General features: G+C 34.6%; 1 pseudogene; it reads right to left on the minus strand.

Annotated features, from left to right (window-relative positions):
* Positions 1 to 16325: 16325 nt before the first annotated feature.
* LOC146914566 (receptor-like protein EIX2) lies at positions 16326 to 19800 on the minus strand (annotated as a pseudogene).
* Positions 19801 to 20660: the final 860 nt, after the last annotated feature.

Consider the following 20660-nt stretch of genomic DNA (forward strand, 5'->3'; position numbering starts at 1 on the left):
TGGCATTGACAGAAGCAGAGTAGCTTCTATGATTTATAGCATTTACAAGAACAATGGCAGAGGAATTGGTTTTCCAGAAGTGAAACTTGAGAAAACCAATCTAAAATCTTGTTGTGAATGCATCAAGGAAGGTCTGAAAACCTTCTTTGTACCAGAAGGGGCTGAGTTGGAAACTGTTGTTCAATCAGAACCTGAAGCTTCTAGTTCTAAGGCTAAGATTACTTCAAAGCCAAAGAACTCTAAGTCAAAGGCTATGATCAAATCTGATTCAAAGAATTCAAAGGTTAGGATCCTGAAAAGATCAGAACCTATTCCTCAGAGTTTGGTGAAACCAAAATCTGAAGCTCTGAAATCTAAGTTTCAGAAGAAGACAGTTACTGCTTCTGAAGTACCAAAACCTAAGGTGATGGTTAATCAGAAGCAACCCAACTCACAGCACAAGGTACAAGAAGTGAAGAGTAAAGCCTTAAGTACTAACCTTCGAGGACCCATAGGACAATGGGTACCTAAATCTAAAAATGTCAATGATGCAGGTATGTCTAAGAGCAGTGCCAAAGCAAAGATCATGGTACCTAGACAGCGGTTGCTCAAGACACATGACAGGAGACAAGTCCATGTTTCTCAGCCTAACAATGAAAGAGGGAGGAAATGTGAAGTTTGGAGGCAACCAGTCAGGCAAGATCATAGGTACAGGAACTATTGGTAATTCCTCTACCTCAATTAATAATGTATGGTTGGTAGATGGTCTTGAACATAACCTTTTGAGCATTAGTCAATTTTGTGATAATGGTTATGATGTGCTTTTTGAAAAACCCAACTGTACAGTAATCAACAAGGAAGACAAATCCATTGTGTTCAAGGGAAAGAGAGTTGACAATGTCTATAAAATCAATTTTTCTGAACTGGCTGATCAGAAGGTGATTTGCCTACTATCAGTGAATGATAAGAAATGGATGTGGCACAGAAGGTTGGGACATGCTAACTGGTGGTTAATCTCTAAGCTTAGTAAGTTACAACTTGTGAAAGGGCTACCAGACATTGACTATCATTCAGATGCACTCTGTGGTGCATGTTAGAGAGGGAAAATTGTGAAATCATCTTTTAAAACCAAAGACATTGTTTCAACCTCAAGACCTTTAGAATTACTCCATATTGATTTATTTGGACCAGTGAGTACTGCATCCTTATATGGAAGTAAATATGGATTAGTCATTGTTGATGATTACAGCAGATGGACTTGGGTGAAATTCCTGAAAAGTAAGGATTATGCTTATGAGGTATTCAGTAACTTCTGCACACAAATTCAAACTGAAAAAGAGTCAAAAATTTTGAAAATCAGAAGTGATCATGGTGGAGAATTTTAAAATGAGCCATTTGAAGCTTTTTGTGAAAAACATGGAATCATCCATGAATTCTCTTCTCCTAGAACTCCACAACAAAATGGGGTTGTAGAGAGAAAGAATAGAACTTTACAAGAAATGGCCAGAACCATGATCCATGAAAACAATTTGGCTAAACATTTTTGGGCAGAAGCAGTGAATACAGCATGTTATGTTCAAAACAGGATTTATATTAGACCTATTTTGGAGAAAACAGCATATGAACTCTTTAAAGGAAGAAAACCCAATATCTCTTACTTTCATCAATTTGGATGTACATGTTACATTCTGAACAACAAGCTCTACCTAAAGAAATTTGATGCCAAGGCCCAAAGTGGAATCTTTTTAGGTTACTCTGAAAGGTCAAAGGCATACAGAGTGTATAATTCAGAAACACTCTGTGTTGAAGAATCTATGCACGTTAAATTTGATGACAAGGAGCTTGAAGATAAAACTTCAAAGCAAGATAAAAGTTTTGCAGAGATACAGGTTCCTGAAGTTACTCCAGAACCTGATCAGATAGCTGAATCTGAAGATAGTCCAGAAGCTGAACCCACATCAGAAGCGCAAGATGAAACTGCTTCTGATGAAGAACAAGATGGCTCACATCAAGCAGATCCTCCCAGAAACACATTCAAACACAAGTATTCACATCCTGAGGAGCTAATCATTGGAAACAAAGATAGTCCAAGAAGAACAAGATCACATTTCAGACAAGTAGAGTCAATGATTGAACTAATCTCAATGATTGAACCTACAACAGTTGATGAAGCACTTTCAGATGATGGATGGATCCTAGCTATGCAAGAAGAGTTGAATCAATTTCAAAGAAATGATGTGTGGGATCTGGTACCCAAACCTCAGCACAAGAACATTATTGGAACAAAATGGGTATTCAGAAACAAGTTGAATGAGCAAGGAGAAGTAACTAGAAACAAAGCCAGACTTGTTGCACAAGGGTATAGTCAACAAGAAGGCATTGATTACACTGAAACGTTTGCTCCAGTTGCAAGATTGGAAGCAATCAGGTTACTTCTTTCCTATGCAGTTAATCATGGCATAATATTATATCAGATGGATGTCAAGAGTGCATTTCTCAATGGTGTCATAGAAGAAGAAGTGTATGTCAAGCAACCTCCTGGATTTGAGGATATTCAATATCCTGACCATGTTTTTAAACTGAAGAAATCACTATATGGCCTGAAACAAGATCCCAGAGCTTGGTATGATAGACTAAGTAATTTCTTAATCAAAAATGATTTTAAAAGAGGACAGGTTGATACTACACTCTTTAGAAGGACCCTTGGAAAAGATATTCTTGTTGTGCAAATATATGTTGATGATATAATATTTGGTTCTACTAATGCATCTCTTTGCAAGGAATTCTCTAAGTTGATGCAGGATGAATTTGAAATGAGCATGATGGGAGAGCTGAAGTTCTTCCTTGGCATTCAAATCAATCAATGCAAAGATGAAGTCTATGTTCATCAATCAAAGTACACAAAGGAGCTTCTGAAGAAGTTCAAACTTGAAGATTGTAAAGTGATGAACACTCCAATGCACCCTACGTGCACCTTAAGCAAAGAAGATGAAGGAGCTAAAGTTGACCAAAAGCTGTATAGAGGTATGATTGTTTCTTTGTTATACCTCACTGCATCTAGGCCAGATATTTTATTCAGTGTATGCTTGTGTGCAAGATTCCAATCAGATCCTAGAGAATCTCATATGACTGCTGTCAAGAGAATCTTCAGGTATTTGAAAGGAACAACTAATCTTGGACTCCTTTATAGGAAATGTAACGCCCTCCTTTTATTTAATAATTTTAATTAGTTTTAGAATATATTTATATGATTGGTATGATTTACATGATTTATGTGATATTTTGTTATGTTATATGTTGGTATTTACTAGCATAATATAATTGTTATTTGGTGTAGAAATATATTTGTTATTTGTTATAGATATATTTGTTATTTGGTGTAGAAATATATTTGTTATTTGTTATAGATATATTTGTTATTTGGTGTAGAAATATATTTGTTATTTGTTAGAGATATATTTGTTATTGGTGTATTATTATTATTAAGTGGGGGAGAGATATATTTAATTTAGAAATAAATAAGATTATGAGGAATAGAGTAGTTTTGAGGTGTAAGAGAAATAAGAAGGGGGTTAGAATAGAAAGAAGAATAAGTTGTTGGGCCAAAATAGATTTAGGAAGAGCGTTTAGTATTATAAATAGAGAAGCTTAGGTTAGAAACAGTTTACCGAAAACCGCTTTTTGGAAAAGAGGAGAACAAGAAAGAAGAGAAGAGGAGAAGACCTTAGGAAAGAAGAACGCTGCCGCTGATTCAGGAATTAATCTAAGGTGAGGGTGAGACTATCTTGCATTAATATTAAGTTGTTAAATCATTAGATTACATCTAACAAGTTGGGGAGAGTTTGTGAGAATTTGAGAATTAGGGTTTTGAAAGAGATTTGATGATTAGATGATGAAAACTTGTTGAATTGTTGTAGAAATTGTGTACATACCTTAGATAATCCATAGGATGATTATTGGAAGTAGTTTTGAGGTTAGAACCATGAGATTAGGTGAAACTTGGAGAAAATCTGCATTCTGCCCGAATTTTGATATAAAACTGGAATTGATCGGTGCCGAATTGGTCTTAGGTGTAAACACAAAAGTTGTAGGTATGGATGTTAGCTTTCTAATGCCGTTGGTCTCACGTCAAAACGATATACAGAAATTGAGTTATGGTCAAATTACTGCACGTAGGTCACAGTTTATTTTTATGGACTTTCAGAACAACTTTTCTGAATTTAAAATGAAAACTGGTATTGATCGGTACAGAATTGGTCTTAGGCGTAAACATGAAAGTTTTAGATAATTTTGTTAGCTTTCTAGTGGCTTTGGTTTGACGTGAAAATGATGTTTGGTCTGTGAGTTATGATGAAAATACTACAGAGAGGTCTTAGCAAAATTGTACGGTGACAGCATTCTCTGTTTCATGTTTTTGCGTTTTGTTCATATGTTTCTGTTTTGAATTGATCTTTGTTGTAAACATGAAAGTTGTTGATATTTGTGATATCTTTCCAGTAGCTTTGGTTTGACATGAAAATAGGTTGTGGATAATTTATTATGTTTTTACAAAGATACATAGTGAATTATTGTCGATGTTTAAATACGATGTTATATGAAGTTGTTTATGATTGATGAATATGATGTTTTAAGATGTTGTCTATTATCATTTGATATTGTTATATTATGATATGACATGAATTATTTATGTGATCCATATGTTGTCAAGATGCTAAGATGTTAAGATGTTAAGACGTTAAGATGATAAGAGTTGTTAAGTCGTCGAGTCGTTATGAAGTCATCAAGTTGTTAAGATGTTATGTTGTCAAGATGTCAAGATGTTAGGATGTCATAGATGTTCATGATGTTGTTTAAGTTGCCAAGTTGTAGGAAGATTGTGTCGTTGCATAGTCAGTGATGGGGGCTTAATGCACGACAGGTTCTTTATGACCTTAGCGATGGGGGCTTAATGCCCGACAGGTTCTTTATGACCTTAGCGATGGGGGCTTAATGCCCGACAGGTTCAAATATGACCTTAGCGAAGGGGGCTTAATGCCCTGGTGGTACCACATGCATGTTGAAGTTGTCTAAGTTGTTTTTGAAGTTGTCTAAGTTGTTTTTGAAATTGTCTAAGTTGTTGTTGAAGTTATCTAAGTTGTTGTTGTTGAAGTTGTTGTTGCATTGTAGAGTCGTCATAACTTATATTTAATTATGATTTAATGATGATGATGTTTGACGATGATGTTGTTCATGTTTGATGATGATGTTTGATTTTGATGATGATGTTTGACGATGATGTTGTTCATGTTTGACGATGATGTTGTTTAGGATTGATGATGATGTTGATTATGATTTGTTTATGATGGTTGAATATGAAGTTGTTATGATAAGATGCTATGTGATTTATGATATGCTGATATGTGAATATGATAAGATGTTATACGTTTACTAATGATGATGTATGATGATTCCTCGTGATTATATTTAAGAAGGATTGTTTGTGATTATGTTTATGGTTGATATATAATGTTATGAGATGGTTATGATTAGTACTTGATGTTATATGATGTTGTTTATGTCTATGATTAAGATGCTATGATTAAAAGGATATATGATAATGCTTATGACTAATATATGTAGATATGTGATGATATTTATATGATGATATAATATGAAGTATATGACTAATGTAGGAAGAATAATGATACTAGTTAAGGAAGTTTAAGTTGCTAGATATGATTAATGAATTATAGGATGTTTAAGTTGTTGAATGTACTTTACATGATTTATATGCTTTATATTATTGTTTGAGAAATCTCACCCCTCTGCTTGGAAATGTTGCTCTTCGTATGGGTAACTTGCAGGTAACCAGGATTAGTTGCGATCGTGAGTGGACTCCTCACAAGTGTGTCTTAGGTGCTCTGATACGTAACGGGATGGGATTATGTCTTTACTTTCTGTTCCTTACGTATTACTTTATGAATCTTTCAAGAATTGATGTTGAACTAAGTTTTATGAAATTTTATATTGAGGCCCTTGTGCCAAAGATTATTTAAGTTGTCAAACTATTCCGCTGCGAAGATTTAAAGATTATGTTGTTATATTTTTGAAGAATAAATTGTTATTTATTCCGTTTATAAATTGTTAAGAAGTGTAGCATTCCGTTTAAGGTTGAATTACTCTGATTTTTAATTATGAAATTTTTACGTTGGGAAAACGGGGTGTTACAGGAAATCCTTAGATTATAAGCTAATTGGATTCTGTGATGCTGATTATGCTGGTGATAGGATTGAAAGAAAGTCAATCAGTGGCAATTGTCAATTTCTGGGTGATAATCTTATATCCTGGGCTAGCAAAAGACAAACAACTATTGCAATGTCTACGGCAGAAGCAGAATACATTTCAGCTGCAAGTTGTTGTACACAACTACTTTGGATGAAACATCAGTTGGAAGACTATCAGATAATTGCTAACAGTTTTCCCATTTATTGTGATAATACTGCTGCTATTTGTTTGTCTAAAAATCCAATTTTGCATTCAAGAGCCAAGCACATTGAAATCAAACACCATTTTATCAGAGATTATGTTCAAACAGGAATTTTAGATATACAATTCATTGATACTGAAAATCAATGGGCTGATATATTTACTAAGCCTTTAACTGTTGAAAGATTTGATTTTATAATGAAAAATTTGAACATGCACTTTGTATCTGATTAAATGCTTGCTTGCCCCTGAATAGGATTTTAGGTTCTGAAGTTAGTTCAGAAGCAGTAGTCCATCAGAAGCTCTTTATATTGAGGTTCTGAGGAAAACTCGCTTCTGATAATGATGACGTCAGCATCTGAAGTCCAGAAGCTGGATTTGTTGCTTCTGAATAGTTGAATTAGTGGAAACGTTGGGAGTTACTTTTTAAAAGTAACTTCTGGCCCACTAACTTGGTAGTTACTCTGTGAACTTCTGACGTGGCCTGTATGTGTTGGTGTATAACTAAAAGGGCAATGATGATTTAATAGCTTTGAAAGTACTTTTCACGCGCCCCCAATTTGTCATTAATGTTATGTTTGTTTGTCTCTTTTGAATTGCAAACGTTTTTACTCTTAAACACTTTTTCAATTCACACACTACTCACTCACAACAAACACATTTGCTCTCAAACCTCCTGCGAAGTAAGCGCAAAAACCTTAGAACCCTAAATTCTCTAAATCTTCTTCAATCATCATCAAATGGCATCATCAAGCTCGCAACAAGAAGTTTCAGAATCTACTTCAAGCAAGCAAGGCGCATCAGGATCTGGGTCAGTCTACAAAGAAAAGACTATGGATATTCCATGGAAATCCTTAATCGTCCAAGTAGAATCGCCAGTGGACTTCGCTTCACTTAAGAAGTACGAAGTGGACATGGAAGGTTATGTAGAAACTCAGAAGCTGTCCGGATACTTCAAGATGCTAAATGGGCCAACTTATGTGAACTTGGTCAAAGATTTCTGGTTAAGAGCTAAAATCGTCAATGGAAAGCCTGTGAAGGTAGCAGGGAAACAAGCTGGGTCGAAGAAGAAAAAGATGGAGATAGAGTTGAATCCCACTTCCTTCAGTAGCCTTGAGATAAGGTCTGAAGTGATGGGTATTCCTGTAACCATCACAGAGGAGATAATTGCTAAAGCATGCAGAGTGGATGCAGAAGGAAGATTCCAAGAAATAGTAAAGACGGAAGATATCCTTCTGCAAAGCTACTGCAACTTGCTTCTGGGTGGGAATCCAAAAGCCAAGACATCAGAAATGAAGATTCACCACAGAATGTTGGTGAAGTTCTGCACTGATTGTTTCTTTCAGAGAGGTGGAGGATCTGATCAACCAAATTTCCAACAGAAGCTAGCTATTTACTTCATGGCAACTCAGAACAAGATCAACTTCCCAAGATATGTCTTGGATCATCTCTGTTGGGCAATTAATGAAGGTACTATCAAAGGAAGAAAACAAGTACCCTATGGAAGATTATTGTCTGAAATCTTCCACCAAGGAGGAGTACTGAAGGTTCTGAAGAAATCAAGGGATGCATCTGACAAATGCTTCAAGGCCTTTACTGCTGAGAAGACTATAAGTAGCAGGACCTTGCATTCCATGCATTATTTTAAGACAGCCCCTAAAGATGAAAAATGGTTGGAAATGACTACAGCTGAATCTGAAATTATCAGGGATTTTCCTTCCATCGTTAAGAAGAGCAATCCTGAGATTTTAGCTAAATATGTAGTTGAGTATGTCTTGGAGGAAGATGCAAGCTCTCAGGAGGTAACTACTCCTATTAAGACCAAAGGGAAGAAAGTTAAAGGAGTTACTGCGTCAGAAGCCACTGAAAATAAGCCCAAGCAAAAGAAGGATGCTAAGAGAAAGAGAGGGAAAGCTGAAACAGTTTACTACAAGGAAAAACTGGATGAAGCTTTGGATGAGATAGAGGAAGAAGAGGCAGAGCCTAAGCTGAAAAGAAAGAAGGCTCCACTTGACAAGAAAAGCTCCATGGTTCAAGTGACTCTAGCCATGAAGAGAATGGCTAAGGAACATTCTGATGACTTTTTAGCAAATAGGCGAGAAGTGAAAGCCATGAAAGAACTTGAAAGAAAAGAGGAAGGAGAAAGGATGCTAATCGTGGATGAAGCTGATGCTCAAAATGTAGAGCAAGTTCAGAATCTTGGAACTTCACAAGCAGTAGATAATTCAGCAATGTTATCTAAGGTACCTCAAGGTTCTCACACATCCTGTACCACATCCTCTATTCCTTCTGAAGACACTTCTTTTTTAGACCACCTAGAAAGTCATTATCTAGGTGAACTACCCCAATCTAGCCTTAACTCAACCTCAGAAAAAGCCTCTGAGATAACTCCAGAAGCAGCTGCTTCTGATAAAGTTGTTTCAGAAGACCCCCCACAACAAAAACCTTCACCAGAAAAAGCCTTTTCACCCCCTACAACATCATCACCCCCCAACTGTTCCTGAACCATCTGTTCCTGAACAAGTCACTCCTCAAAAGACCGTTCCTGAACATACTGTTCCTGAACAACCAGTTACTAAACCCACTCCTGAACCTGAATCCATACCAGAACCTGCATCTGAAACTGCCGCTCCTGAACACATTGTTCCTGAGCCAACTCATGCTTCTTTATCTTCTTCACCAGTACAAGTCATCAAGATCACCCACCATACTGGTGTATGTGATATGGACACAGACTCTGAGGATGATCAAGATGATCATGCCTCTGATATGGTAGTTGACCCCACTCCTGACCAACCACCAACTAGCAAATCCTTAACTACAAATGACCAATCATCATCAAACCTACCCATTGTACACTTAGCCCCTCCAAAACCCTCTAAACAACCTTCACCTCCCACCATTTTCCTGGATTCTCAAGTACTACAAGATGTGTGGGAAGATATTGCTTCTGAAGTTCTCAGACTGATAGCAGGTAGAAATGACTTGGGTCATACAATAAGCTATCAGAAGCAATGGAAGAGGATAAAAGAAAGGGTCGTCAACCTGATTTCAGCTTTGCATGATTCCTGCATTGAGGCTCAAGAGCAAGCCAAGCAGAAGCTGGAAGATTGGTTGAATGGAATAGAAGAGAATACTGGAGATGTTGAAGTTCTTGGTACTTGGGTGAAGAATCCACTCAGTATCAGAGGCAGAGAACCTGATGAATTCCTGCCTAAGGAGCTGCATTCGATTATTCCTTCTGAGATCCTGGAGAAGAATGATGCACCTAACCTGGCTCTAGCTCAGGAGAACAAGAAGCTCAAAGAAGAAAATGAAAGGCTTGAAACAGAGCTACTAGAGCAGAAGCTGAAGATCTCTAAATTGGAAACTGATATGCAAAAAGCCAAGATCAGAGAAGACAACTACAAAAAGGAGATGGACAAGAAGTATGCTGATGTTCAAGAGCTTCTGAAGAAGATCTTAGAGAATTAAGCCAAACCCATAGTTGTGTTTTTTTTTTTTGCTTATTTTTTCTCTATCTTTTTAAGCTTTTGATATTCTTGGTTCATCTTTGCTTCTGATTCAGTTCTTTTCGCTTCTGATATTATAAGCTTCTGAATTCTTCTTGCTTCTGAATATCATTAACTGTCTATATCATGTGTGTTGTTATTTGCTTTGATAATAATGCTTGCTATGACCTGTTTATTTAATTTTTGAAGATGGTTAAAATGTTTTAAATTTATTTGAATTATGCTCTGAACCTTTAATCTTATGTTTTTCTCATCTCTTCTTTTTGTTTATGTCTTTTTGCTAATGACAAAAGGGGGAGTATATGTGATAGTATTTAAAGGCTCTGAGCCCCATTAATTAATATTTGAAAATTTTGAAAATTTCTATCCTTTTTTTGTTGTTGTTGTTTTTAACCTTAAAACGGTGTTTCAAAAAGGGGGAGTATCAAATTTCAAATAAAAATTAATTGAACCATTCTTCTTATCTATAAGTCAATTCTTTTAATTTTTTTTAAGCTCTGATATTATTGTGCGAAAAATGAATTTAATTAACCTGGATAGAACATAGGGGGAGCTTATAAACCTCACCTTAAAGACTATCAGACTCAGGGGGAGTTAGAGCTTACAAACCTCATAAACCCCATAGTCAACTCGTTAATTAGATTAACAACAATTGACAAATTTTAAATACTATTGTTTGTCATCATCAAAAAGGGGGAGATTGTTGGAACAAACAATCTCAAGACACATTGTTTAAAACTTATTTTGTTCCAATAATCATAACAAAACAACGACTTGGAAATTCTCCGATCTTCGGGGCAATCAACATGTCAAGTAATAGATAATCGTCAAGAACAAATGATTACTCATAAATTAATGATTTTGAAAAATGATCATTGTCCTTATTTTTTTTATCATTCTCGTGCATCATAGAAATTGGTCGGTTGTGTTGGAACAAAATATGTTTAACAATGAACCTCAAAGAGTTTTGATGATAACAAGGTATTAAAAATTGTAAATTGGACTAGCTAATATTTGTTCAAGTGTACAGGACCACAGTTAAAAAGTTACATCATTAATTGGTTCTGAATGAGCAAATAAAGAGCAAAAGAAAATGAAGCTTAGACGATTCTGAAGGCAATACGCTCCTGAAAGTGGAAAGCGCTCCTGAAGTCAAGCTGCTCCTGAAGATAGTAAAAGCGCTCCTGAAGAAACAGTGCTCCTGAAGAATAGTGCTCCTGAAGACAAGAGGTCTAGAAGCCACATTATCAGAAGCTGCATCATCAGAAGCTGCAGAAGCTGCATCATTAGAAGCTGCCTCATCAGAAGTCATTTCACCAGAAGCTGAAGATCAACTGAATTTGCAAAAGATTCAAAGATTGAAGAATCTACATTGTAAAAGCTGTCTATTGGATTCGGAAACATAGCAGAAAATTAGTGGAACATTGCAACGGTCATTTCAAAGGTGTTTGAAGGCATGTGCTTGCAATTTGGACGAAATCGTTGACATTGTACTATTGTACGAACTGTACAACCACCTTCTCCACTACTCTGTTTTGTTTCCACGCTACAAGACGAGAAAACAGCTCCAGAATATGGCTTCGCCTGCATAGATGTTCCTTTGGATAAGGAATGGATTTCAAATTGGTTCTTCATAGGACAACAACCAAATCAGGCAAAAGATCATTGGTGAAAGATCAAGCTTCAAACAACGACTCTTTGGTGTGCTGGCAATTTCACAACGTCTCTTTCACACCTCTATATAAAGGAGTGAAGACTTAGAGTTTTGGTAATGCAAGAACTCTAATGCTGAACGACAGACTCTCAATATTTTTACAAGTGCCAAACCTCTGCTGAAATTGTTCTGCATTCACTTAGAATTTCTGTGTCTCAAAGTCATATCTTAGAAATTCTTAAGTCCATTGAGTCTGTATCTGATTTGTATTGTGAGCACCTCTGATTGTATATCAAGTGTTCAACCTTAAACAATTTTCTGTGTAATTTTGTTTAGTTAGGAAGTCTCTTGCAGTTGTGCTTGAGCAGGAAGTCTCTTGATTGTGTTCTTGAGCAAAGGAAGTCTCTAGCTTGTGTGCTTGAGCAAAGGAAGTCTCTTGCTTGTGTGCTTGAGCAATTGTAATCAGATATTACTCTTAGTGAAATCTCCTTGGAAGTACAAGGGGGACTGGACTACTTCCGGATTGTGGATGGAACCAGTATAATTGCTTTGTGTCGTTCTTCTTCTCTCTCTCTGTTTTATTCCGCTGCATTTAGATTCTGATTATCACTTCAGAAGCTGTCTCACTTAGCTTCTGATCAGTGTGTTCAGTTTTTAGGAGAAACGAAGAATTTTTCAAAACACAATTCAACCCCCCCTTCTTGTGTTTTTCTCACCTTCAGGTTGTTACTTTCTCCATTTAATTTTAATTTTCTTTTTAGCATTTTTTTCCCAAAATAATTACCACTTCGAATTCAATGCAACATTTATCATTTTTTACGAAAGAAATTTTATATTCGTGAACCATTTGTGAGATATAGAACTGTCCTTTTCAAAATTATGTCATGATGAAAACAAGGACAGTTAGAAACATCATTATCACAATAAAGTAACGACTTGGAAATTCTCCGGTCTTCAGCACAATCAACACGTCAAGTAATAAATAATCGTTAAAAACAAATGATTACTCAGAAATTAATGATTTTGAAAAATGATCATTGTCCTTTTTTTTTTTTATCATTCTCGTGTATCACTGAAATTGGTCGGTTGTTACTTCTTTCGTTTCATTTTAATTTTCTTTTTAGGATTTTTTTCTCAAAATAATTACCAATTCGAAATTCAATGCATCTTTTATTATTTTTTACGAAAGCAATTTTGTATCCGTGAAACATTCGCGAGATATAGCATTGTCCTTTTCAAAATTATTTCATGATGGAAACATGGACAGTTAGAAAAATTAGTGTCACAACAAAACAACGATTTGAAAATTCTCCGGTCTACGGCGCAATCAACACGTCACGTCATAAATAATCGTTAAGAACAAGTGATTAATCGGAAATTAATGATTTTGTAAAATGATCATTGTCCTTATTTTTTTTATCATTCTCGTGTATCACGAAAATTGCTCTGTTGTTACTCCCTCTGTCTTATTTTAATTTTCATTTTAGCATTGTTTTTGGTCACAAAATAATTACCGCTTAGATATTCAATGCAACATTCAACATTCATCATTTATTTCACAAATATATTATCGTAACTTATTGAATTTCACTTTACTTAACTACAATTAATATGAGTATTTTATTAAATGATATTAATTTTACTATTGAAATTCAATTAACTAATCATTTTTTTATAAACGGCACACAATCTTAAAAAGACAATTATAATGAGACAGAGGGAGTACAATATTTTTATTTTTAACAAGAGAGTCTTACAAAAATAACACGAACGAAAAAGAAACGAAGCTACAAAAATATTTACCTCGCGCCACCATTAACGACTAAGTCATCGGTTATGAAAATCAAAAGTAAAACAAAGATACTTAGGGGGTGTTTGTTTGAAAGTTAAGAATGACATTTTCGGGAATACATGGCTTGGGAATGATTATACCTATGTTTGTTATGAGGTTGAGAAAATAATATTACTGAGAATGAAGTAACTTCTCATAACTTCCCTTGTTCTCATTAATTTATTCTCATGTAAGAAGGTGGTAATGTGCATTCCCATGACATTCTACGTAGAAAAAAATTGTAAATTTCAATTTTCCTTGGAATGTCAAGTTATTTGCCAAATACTTATTTTAACAAATACTCAGGAATCAAATTTTCATATTTTCATTCCCAGGTAAGTTATTCCTGAAAATAATTTGTGTATCACCAAAACAAACGCCCCCTTAACTTTCAACCACTAAAACGATAATAATTTATCTCTTTCCAACAATTGAGCAAAATACTCCTCTTTTCGTTTAAAACATCAATTATTCATATATATTTTTAAAAGGTCATGTTAACCAGTGCCCCAGGGGTACTGGTTAAGGAAGTTAAAAAAAAAGTTTTAAATTAAAAATGTCACTTTTTATACTTTTAAGACCTTGAATGCACAAATTCCAATGTAACATTACTACATTTGGCTTCCTTAAAACACTGGTTAAGCACTCGCTAACATTTCCCATTTTTAAATCACCCACATACTAGCAAGCCACAGTGATGGTTAGAAAACCTTCCCAACTCACTAAAATGAAGACTTTGTTCAACAAAGAAAAGTGGCTCACAGAAAAAATATCAAATCATGGCCCCACTAACATCCAAAGCTTTCCAAAGAAGTCGGAACCTAAGCATAAATGATATACAGTAACCTAAATGTAAATTGGGTAAATAGTATAGAACACACAAACATTATTAATATTTTTATAAATATTTGTATTTGTTTTAAAGAAAATGTTTTTGGAACGGTATCCTATATCTGTGCCAATATATAAAGGTAATACAACAAAAATTTGGGATAGACTTTTCTTTCATTTTTACCCTTCTTTTAAATTATGTTATTATTTTTATAATATTATCTAAAATAACAATTCAAAAATTAGTTAAATCTCATTAAAATATGAACAAACCACAACAATAGAAACAATATTGTTCATTTATTTGTCAAAAATATTGTATTCTCTCACTATAGGTGTAACATGTTCTTTTAATAAAAAAAAAAAAAAAGAGTAACATGTTCGATTCGTGTCAAATTAGAGTAAAAGTTCAGTACAAACCTAAGATCGAATTGAAGAGTATGTACAAACTTCAGTTAAATCATGTTTTCGTTGATGTAACAAACCAAACATCAGTGTTGCGTTGCGGTGCTACGCAAAACCCTGTCACATGTAATCATTCATTTTTGTCTTAACCTTTACCATAAGATTTAGATGCTTTCTAATCATTCATTTTAACATTCCTAAGATCAAATTGAAGAGTATGTTTCAAAATATTTGTCCTTTATTCTTTGAGAACAAAGTAAAATGGATTATGAACTTATGAAATAGTTTGAACCAAACCGTTTAAAATTTATAAGACCAAAATAAACGGATTATGAACTTCTGTGCACTGCTAAACCAGATTGAAAACAAAGAATGACATAGGCACTCATCCTTATGCCTCCTAATCTCGTGATTTTCTTCTTTGAGGTCACAATGTGAGTATACATGAAAGGATTCAGTTATTTGAAGTCAATGTCTGACCATTCCACGTCTGCATTGTCATTACTCATTCTTTTCCAATCCACAGTTAGTCGGTTATCAAATTGAACTACTGAAAGGATTCAGTTACTGAACCGTGTCACGTCAATTCTGTTCGGAAACCTTTAACAATTTGGTTATTTTTAGTTTGGTTCAAGCACAATTCATAGTTTGGTTCATTTTTTTATGCTAATTGGACTGAGAAGCCTAGGAAAAGGAAACTAATTACACTGCACAAATCCTCCGATTAAGGATAACTATTCTGATAATAAAGATATCAAACTTGAAATGATAAATGAATTTATGATTTTAATTTGTTTTATGACAAATTATAAGTACTTTCTGTAAATTTCAGCTCTCACCAGAATCCCAGCAGAAATTACTGCAACTGCAAGCTAGCTTGGTTCGACAGTTAATATCCTGCGTTGCTGCGAAAACTATTAGGACTTCAAATTGCATAGAATATCTATGTATTGAGAACTTGTGACTTCAATTTCATCTTTTCTTTATTTAATTTATATCTAAGTATTTGTATACCTTTGTTTTCCAGCTGCTTTTCATGTAGAACGCGTGGGAAAATGACATATGTATTTTTTTACTTGTAGAATACTTCATTAATGTTTATTGCATAAATATATTACACAGAATACAAAAGGTATTACAAGTTGCAACACCCAACTCAACAAGAGACTAGTGCACAAGAACTAAATGTGTAAAAGAAGGTGTCTTTTGCAAGTCTTGATTGTATAATAAAAGACAAATCGAGTGTTTTGAGACATGTTGGGAGCAAGGAGAAATCATGTTCCTAGATTTACAATGCAAATAATTCACAAACCATTCATAACAAAAGAGAAACCATTCATCTACATAGAGTAGGTCTTTGACTGCACACCTTAATCTGATTCACCACCAACGCATTATCGAGAAGATGCCACCCTATATAATAGTTTAAGTGTTAACCTCATTAGGTATAAAGTCTATAAAGTCTAAAATATAAATTTTTAGAAAACTTGTAACTTGAAACACAATATCATGAAAGATAACTTTTGAACATATATGGCTTACACTATCATCAAAGATTGATAGATACAAGTATTTAACAAGAAAAAATTACTATGAACACATTATTTTAGAAACTATGGAGACTAAAAATGAACAGTTTTTGAATAGAAATTATATGTAAAAAATATATTTTTAGATACTATAATGATATATTATGATGACAATTTTGATGTCAACTGTAAGTATATACGAGATGTCTAAAGTTAAAGTATAATTACCAGTTAAACTTTGAGCCCCCATCTGCATTTCACGTAAATTGTAACCACTAAGTTGTTCATGAACTTGAAATAAGCATGTCTCCATGAACGCTTGATTAGAATTGAGCCAAATACTCCCCAGAAGCCTATAATAAATCCAAGTGTCAGACTGATGTAAAATCCACGATCGAGAAGCTGATCTTCATCTTCTTGAACTTCTACTTTTGGTTCATGTGGTGGTTTCCCTTCAGCACACAATTTTACAAGTGGCGGCCCACAAAGATCGAGATTATCATCGTACCATGAGGGATCGAAACCTTGTAGTTGTGTACTCTTTGGTATTTCACCAGATAATTGATTATGTGACAAATCTAACACACCAAGCCGATCTATTTGGGAAAGACTAGAAGGAATTGAATCAAGCAACTTATTTCGTGACAAATCAAGAGAGTCAAGTGAGGTTAGGTTTCCAATATTTGATGGAATTTCTCCTGTGAAGTTGTTTCTTGACAAATTGAATGAGACCAGTTGAATCATATCTGCAATTTCAGGTGGAATCTCTTCTGAAAAATGATTGCTTGAGAGATCTATGACTTTTAGAAGAACCATGTCAAGAATGCATTCAATTCATATTGTTCTCCATAACCTACATTTGGGCCTGTCCTTATAACATAATGATGATCTGTAAAACCTTGTGATGAAGCTTTTTGAGTCATTAAAGTGAAATTTTTAATGCATTTGGGAATTCGTCCAGATAGATTGTTTAATGAGAGATCAAAAAGTTGAATGCTTTGTAGATGGCAGAGTTCCAATGGTAAACTTCCAAAGAATTGATTCCTTTGTAAGCTTAAAACTTGCAGCTCTTTTAATTCCCTTCCAATCCAATAAGGGATGTGTCCTTCTAATCTATTGTCTCTCATATCAAGCATTACTAACTGTGCAATTCATTAAGGAGAAAGGGATCTCCCCTGTTAAGCTATTGTTCCTCAACAGTAATGCTTGCAGTCTTGCAAGTGATCCCATTGAAGTAGGAATCTTCCCTGAAAAATTGTTGTGGCTCAAATCTACATAAACTAATGCCTTGAAATTGCTCCAACAGTCTGGAATTCGTCCAGATAATTGATTATTCGAAAGGTCAAACTGGCCTAACATTGCACCTATACCATTTCCACATAAGAATGAATGACAATCAGAGAATTTATTTTTAGACAGATCAATAACCATGGCACCTTGAAGAAATAGGGGAATAGGCCCTTCAAATTCATTTGATGAAAGATATAAAAAAGAACAACGATTTTGGACTTGAAGATTTGGAATTGATCCTTTGAGATTATTGTTTGAAATGTTGATGCTCGTGCACTCTTGTGATGATAGTTTAGCCCAAAACCACTCCGGAACATTATTTGAAATTCCAGCATTAGAAATATCAAGACGGTACAAGTGTTTTTGTGTCTGAATCCATTTAGGAAATGTAAGACCAAGTTTGCATGATCTCAATCCAATACCGCGCAGTTGAAAAGGTGGGACCCAATTTTCAGTAAATGTCAATGCTAGTGAATTGTCAGACAAGTCTAATTCCTTTAACATTGACATACCAGAAAAATGAAATTCAGAGATCACTCCACTCATAGAGTTCGAGTCCATCAGTAGTTTCCTTAGTTTTGTTGGAAATCGAATATCTTCTACTATCTTCCCGTCTAGCTTGTTTTTAGAAATATCAAATATTTCCAAAAATGAGAATATTGAAAGATCAGGTAGTGTGCCATTGATTTGATTACTGCTTACATCTAATTGTTGAAGTGAGTTTCTAGCACATTTAGATAATTGATGGATTATTACTTGAAGCTCACCACTGAATCTGTTATTGGACAGGTGCAATGATTTCAACTTACATGCATTCATCCAAAATGATTTTGGAATTTCCCCTTATAAAGAGTTTAATCTAATGAATAACTCTTCCAACTGAAATGGCAGGCTACTATCCCCAAGGATCTTTCCACTTAGTTGATTATGGGAAAGATCCAATGTTTTCAATGATGTAAATATAGAAAGGTCGGGTATAGTTCCAATGATTTCATTCAAACTGAGGTCTAACAATTGAAGTGAGTTTCTAACACAACCACTAGACAAATTTTAAAGAATTGTTTGAAGGTCTTCTGTGAAATTGTTTTGACTCAAACCTAAAGAACGTATGGTACATACATTCCTGAAGGATTTAAAGACCCCACCCTTCAATATGTTATTTGATAGGTCAAGTACCTCAAGAGACTTCATCACTATGCCATAGCCATTTGATGGTGGATCCACCATTTGATTATCACTAAGGTCAAGCTCAACAAGATTGAAACTTATATTTGACACCCACTGGAATATCAAAGATGACGCAAAGTTGTTATCAGAGAAATCAAGGATAAAAAGAGAAGAGGAAAAGTTGAACTTGGATTGACCAAGGAATGGATAAAATGATCAGAAAGGCCACAACTTCTTAGACTTAGTTCTCTCAATTTTGGTAACTTACCAACCATTTGCAACCAACTATTGGATTTATTAAGATTAGATATCGACCACATGTGAAGATGGGTTAAAGAAGTTAGATTAGACAACCACTGACCTCCATTGTGATCCTCATTGTCAATTGTTAGAGCTCCTCCTTCAAGATAAAGCTCTTTTAGGTTCGTAAGCTTTCCAAGTTGAGATGATAAATTTCCGTTTAAAGAATTTCCAATGAGATCGAGAAATTGCAAGTTGGAGAGATTACCAAGTTGAGATGGAATGTTTCCTTCCAAATGATTGTCGTTGATGTCAAGAAATTGTAACTTGGAGAGATCTCCAAGTTGATGAGGAATCAAACCATACAGATTATTCCACGAAAGGTTCAAGTATTTCAAATGCGAAAGAGACTGAAATTGAATAGGAATTTGTCCATCAAAATTACAATATGAAAGATCAAGGTATCTTAGGTTTCTTAGAGATCCAAAGAAACCTGGGATATAACTCTCTCTAAAATTATTTCTGCTGAGGTTCAAATATTGCAGTTGTTGCAACTCCAGCAGTGACTTATGGATGTCACCGCTGATATAAAATTTATTACCATCATCAGTACTAGAGTAATGAAAATCACCATGAAGGTCGAGCATAAGTACATGGCTAGTGAGGTTGCTGCAACCAATTCCATACCATTCGCAGCAATCTGCCGTCGTCCAAGATGACAACATGTCATATGGATCAGAAAGACCATCCTTAAATTGAAGGAGTGCCTGCCTCTCACTTTGAATGCATTTGACAACCTCTTTTGAACAAACAAGGTCTGCATGCAATACCAAACATATGAGAAATATGGTTTGAAGTATCAATTTCAAACAAAATGGGTTTATTATTGACATTGTGTATAAGTTGATTGAACTGTTGTGTTTACTTAACTACGGTGCAAATAGCCGAATTTATAAACATATATAACTAAAAACCATTTATAAAAAACAAAATGAGTAAGGATAACGTCGAAGACTAGAGACATTAATAAAAAAACAGAATAAGGAGATTTGGAAAATTCTGAGTCAACATTCTTAAACAAAAAATCTTATTTTTTTTTTGAATAAGCAAAAATCTTTTTTCTTGTTTATTATGTTCTAGTTTTTTTTCTTAATAGACTAATGTTTGTAATTAGCTTTTTTTACTGTAAATTTAATAATTAGTTTTATAATAATTTATTTTTTCTTTACCAATGTATTTTTTTTTAATATCAAATTTATTCTCGTCGAGTATATGCAAGAAGCATTGTGAGCTCGCAGAAAAAAGGTCAAAAATGCAAAGTGCCGCAAATATACGGAACACCAAGGCCCCAAACAAACCCCTACCAATGTATGAACTTTGATCTTTAACACCAACGACTCTTAGAAATTGTTGACTGAGGAATGCTAGGGTCACACCCTCTAACACACTCCAATAATAAATTGCCAAGTCATTCAAGTGTTACTTGTTACCGTTTACCATTATAGAGTGCAAACATTTATTTTATTTTTATTAATTTTTTGGATAGTAGCTGTTCATCTTCTTCTGGGCTTCAATAACCTCTCACAACAAGATTCTCCAACAATGACCTACCCAATCCTCCATTACATTCTATTTTTATTTTTTTTTGGTTAAAAAAAAGGTGTAACACAAAAACTTTCCAATAGTTACCTATATATTTTAGAACTACTCTTGTCAAACACGCTAAACCGTGGAGTTTTGATCGGATGTGATGCATT

The sequence above is a fragment of the Medicago sativa genome, chromosome 6 (assembly GCF_051527215.1).
Source record: "Medicago sativa cultivar Bolivia chromosome 6, Bolivia_mono, whole genome shotgun sequence".
Lineage (NCBI taxonomy): Eukaryota > Viridiplantae > Streptophyta > Magnoliopsida > Fabales > Fabaceae > Medicago > Medicago sativa.